A 5,306-nucleotide genomic window follows, 5' to 3' on the forward strand; every position below is an offset into this window, starting at 1 on the left:
CGTTTAATGACCGGTTTGTCGATTTTAAAACTTAAGTCGCAGTTAAAACCTAATGTAAAATATTAAAAATAAATATAACTTAATTTTTAGCGTAAAGTAAATAACGATAATGAAATTGCGATAAATAAAAAGTACAATAATTAAAAGTGCATTTAAATAAAATGACAGTAAATAAAAGTGCGATAATTAAAAGTGAAATTAAATATAAAATAAAGGAATTATGCTTATTTAAACTTCCGTAATCATGATGTTCGACGTGTTGTTTTTAGTTTAGTACCATGGGTTAATTGTCCTTTGTCCTGGATTATTTGATATGTCCATACGGTTTTGTCCATAATAGTCCATCAGTCATAAATATAAAGTGCGAAAGTCTTCGTCAAATTATCCTTATACCCGAAGTCAAATATTCCAACTAATTGGGGATTGAATTGTAACAAGGTCTTAATACTTTGTTTAATGAATACACCAGGTTATCGACTGCGTGTAATCCAAGGTTTTATTACTTTGTTAACAATTACACCAATTACCCTTGATTGTAATCCACCCCTGTTTCAACTAGTCCATTAACTATTAATCCAGTTCCGTGTCCGGTAAAATGAACAATTATTGGTATTTATAGATATCCCGCCCACCGTACCCAGTCAAGCATATGTGGTTATATATAAATACGTCAAATTATAAGTCTATATATTAAATTAACGAGGTATCATTTAGTTAATATAAAGCCCATTAATAGTCCATAGTTTAATTTCCACAAGTGTCGTTCTTTTGTCCAAACCCCAATTATGGTACAAAGCCCAATTACCCCGTCTTTAATATTTAGCCCAACATCACGATTACTTCGGCATTAAATAAGCATAATAATAACTTAGCTACGAGACATTAATTTAAAAAGGTTGAACATAACTTACAATGATTAAAAATAGCGTAGCGTTACACGGACAGAATTTCGACTAACACCCTTACAACATTCGCTAACATACCCTTATTATTAAAATTAAAATTAAAATTAAAATTAAAATTAAAATTATAATATATATATATATAATATAAGTGAGAGATAAGAAGAGAAAAAGATGTTTTTGTTCGATCACCAAACTGCGAATTTATAGGGGTGTGGCCAGAAAAAATGACCCATGCGATCGCATGGAAATTGCACTTCCAGGCCATGCGATCGCATGGCCTGCTTTTCCAGCTCACATGATTTTGTTTACTTCTTTCCGACGGTTTAATAAATAAATATAATATATAAATAATTTTAAGAATTATTTAAATATTATATTATATTTATGTGCATAGTTGACTTGTAATTTTCGCTCCATTGCGTCGCGCGTTGAGAGTTGATTCTGGTCCCGGTTCCGGATTTTCGAACGTCCTTGCGTACAATTTAATATCTTGTACTTTGCGTTTTGCGTCTTGTACTCTTGTCATTTTGAGACGTTTCTCACCAATAATTTGAACCACTTTGATTGTATTTTGTACTTTTGAGCTTTTTGGTCGTTTGCGTCTTTAATTCGTCGAATCTGTCTTTTGTCTTCACCTTTTATTATTTGAACGAATATTACTTGTAAATAGAACAATTGCAACTAAAAGCTTGTCTTTCTTGAGGGATAATGCTATGAAATATATGTTCGTTTTTAGCATTATCAACTTGAAAGCATGTTTATTCTCAGGTATTAAAGAAATCTTCCGCTGTGCATTTGCTCGTTTTAGAGATATTACTTGGAGTCATTCATGACATATTTCAAAAGACGTTGCATTCGAGTCGTTGAGTTCATCAAGATTATTATTAAGTCAATTATAGTTGGATATATTATGAAATGATATGCATGCCATCAACTTTCGATGTAATGAAAGTTTGTCTTTTAAAAACGAATGCAATGTTTGTAAAATGTATCATATAGAGGTCAAGTACCTCGCGATGTAGCCAAATGTAATGTATTTGTCCCGATGGATTAGGACGGGTCACTTCATGTGGTATCAGAGCGGTGGTCTTAGCGAACCAGGTCTTGCATTAGTGTGTCTAACTGATAGGTATTAAGATGCATTAATGAGTCTGGACTTCGACCGTGACTGCATGTCAAAAGTTTTGCTTAACATTTAGTGTCAAAAAATTATTTGCTTATCATCCTTAAAGTCTAGACATGTCTTACTGCCTCTATTGCATAGACAGTGTATAATAAATTCATATCTTAGCATATCTATTATTGTTACCTTTGCCTGGCAGCTTCCGTCCTCCGTGACTTATGGGATTTTAGTATTATATATGCATATGTAAATTATAGATTGCAGGGTACTAATCTACATCCTATAATCTATTTCTTATCGAAAATCCTTCATCTGATTGTACGAGATGAATCCCTCAACCAGTTCGGATTCCTCGAATTTCGACAGCTATTCCGATATGGAGTTTCACTCGAGCTCCGAAAGCAGCGTCACCAGCATGAATCAACCAAATCAGCCATCCCCAATTCATCTGATGGGTTCGTAGACTACTTAATCATTGGAGACAAGAAGAAGCTGATCCTTTCCACCAACTAAATTGCCCACTCGGCGAAGAACCTGAAGCATTTACCGGCGAACCAGTCCGAGACACCATTTTCACCCTCATTTTCCGAATATCTCACCACGATTATATTCTATCTAAAATTCTAAACCTTATTCATCCGCTCGTTCCTACCGACAATCATCCCAAAGTAATAAGTCAACGAGCTTGGCACCCAAGTCGTAGCCTTGAAAAATATGGTGCAAAACGTACCAGCCTCAGCAACATCACTGGCACCAACAGTACCCTCAATAAACAGCACCAGTACCATCAACAATCCATGCCTCAACATCTCATTCTATACCTCGAGCATAATCATCGTTCTACGTATCATTCTACGTCAATTATCTTCGTTCTGCATGACGATTATGTAATTTCTAATGTTTTAGAGATTATTTATTCTAAGTTCCATCTGAAAAATCAAATGAGATTAATATTATATTAACTCATTAAATCTATATTACATCTGAAGAAAATATATATGTATATATATTTTTATAAAGATTGTAATTAAAAATTCTTTTGTACAAACTGTTAATGATGAAAATATTTTAACGGGTAGGTAATACCCGTAGAATATTTAGATTTTACATTAATAAGTTACACTGTACATTCTTTCAAATCTGATTCAACAGTCATTTACTATCCTATTTATAACCACCGATATACATATCCGTTCACCACAGAATAACCATTGTCATTCAATTTTATATTTGGATTTTGACCTATCAGAATCCAACAAGTGGCATAATGAAGAAAACATTGGACAAAAATAAAAATTTGTTAGAAACAAGCGAATTAACTATGAGAAATTCTATTAAGAATCCACGCTAACAAAAATCCTAGCTAACTGTTCCTAACTAACTGATTACATTTTATTTATCGCAGTTTATTTATCGTAATTTAATTATCGCAATTTTATTTATCGTCATTTAATTTCTGTTATTTACTTTACACACTTTATTTATTTTCATTTAATTTCTGTTATTTATTTTACGCACTTTAAATATCGGGACACGTATACAAGGTTTTGACATATCATATCGACACATATATATATATTATTTGGAAAAACCATAGACACTCTATATGCAGTAATGCTGGAGTTAGCTATACAGGGTTGAGGTTGATTCTATAATAATATATATACTTTGAGTTGTGACCGAGTCTGAGACATGTACACGGGTCACGATACGTATTAATTAATTCGAATATTATATATTAAGCTATATATGAATTATTGGACTGTTAACTGTGGACTATCGACTGTGGACTAATAACCTTGGACAATTAAAATGAATTAAAATATTGATTATAACATATGAAACTAAATATTTCTTCAAGTTTGCCACTTGAGTTCATCTTAAACCTCATTTGTATCTTGACGATTACAATCTGCGTTTAAACCTTTCATGATTATTGAAAACACTTCAATCGATAGGATGAACCAACCGCACTTCATCTACAGAAGAAAAGATTGATGCATATAGTTATGCACCTGGAAACACTCCGAACCTGAGTAAACGTTTAACACGTATCTGTGCTAGCTCCTTTGGCGTTGTTATTACCGAAAATAACAATGCAATTCCTTTTCAAAATAAATTTTGTCACAGCTCCAGCAAGATAACTTCGACTTTCATTCGGATTAGCCTTATTATAGCCTTGATATATAAGTCTGCCTTTCATCATCGTTGTCGGGGAACCTTTTATATTCCGCCACATTAGCAGTAAACTTACCAGCAACTTCATTACTCATTGGCTTAAGTCTCTTCGAAGAACCATTATATTTGTTCATTAAAAAATTATCATATATTCGTCTGCATCTTGTAACGAGTATTGCCATACCAATTACCGGGAATCAGCAATCAGTATTTTGAATCTTACAACAATTCTACAACAATAGTTATAGGTATACATATAAACTTTATCTCTTAGAATTATGACCTTCCATTCTGAAATTTTGAAAAGCACCCAGTCTACGAATCAATACTCGGAATGCTGAAAAAGCTGAATGAAGCAGTAAAAACTGTAAACAATCTTAACAGCCAGAAGTTTGATAATAAAGAATAGTATGTTGGAAAAGCTCAGAAAAGTTGAAACTGGAAAACGGATTGAGCTAACCACGAAGGAGGCCAAGGACAAATACAAGGACCAAACCCTATATTCAAAGAATTTAGATAATTCTGTATACAATGAAATCTTTAGAGAAAACCTTGTTCTATACTCATATTAAATCTTGTGGAAAAAAATCTTTCTTCATCAACCTTCGATCTTAGAAATTCTGAAAATATCATCATAAATATCTTCGATATTTCTGAGGATATTTTCATAACTCTTCTTATCTAAAATTATTTATCACTTCGTGCTATCTGTATTACATCATAAAAGAAACTATTTTAGTTTCTAAATTCTAAAAACCTTTGAGTTTAAAATATGAATGTTTTTAAAGTGGTGTTGGGAACTGAAGCATGAGTTAGTATAATATAATGACACTTGATCAACGTGATTGTATTAAAGTAAGTCATGCTGAGTTTCTAATGGAACTTGATGATTCACAGACCATAACGTCATCAGGTGCCATGTTACACGACTCTTACATCCTATCTAATATATAAACATATCAAGAACATAATTTCTTGATAGTTCTATCTTTTCTCTTGAATTCTAGTAATTTGACCAATCAAGATCGTGCTGTTACAAACTCTCTCTTAGAACATCAGTCATGTTCATTCGAAACTTCATATCTACGAATTCTGGATCA

The sequence above is a fragment of the Rutidosis leptorrhynchoides genome, chromosome 9 (assembly GCF_046630445.1).
Source record: "Rutidosis leptorrhynchoides isolate AG116_Rl617_1_P2 chromosome 9, CSIRO_AGI_Rlap_v1, whole genome shotgun sequence".
Taxonomy (NCBI): domain Eukaryota; kingdom Viridiplantae; phylum Streptophyta; class Magnoliopsida; order Asterales; family Asteraceae; genus Rutidosis; species Rutidosis leptorrhynchoides.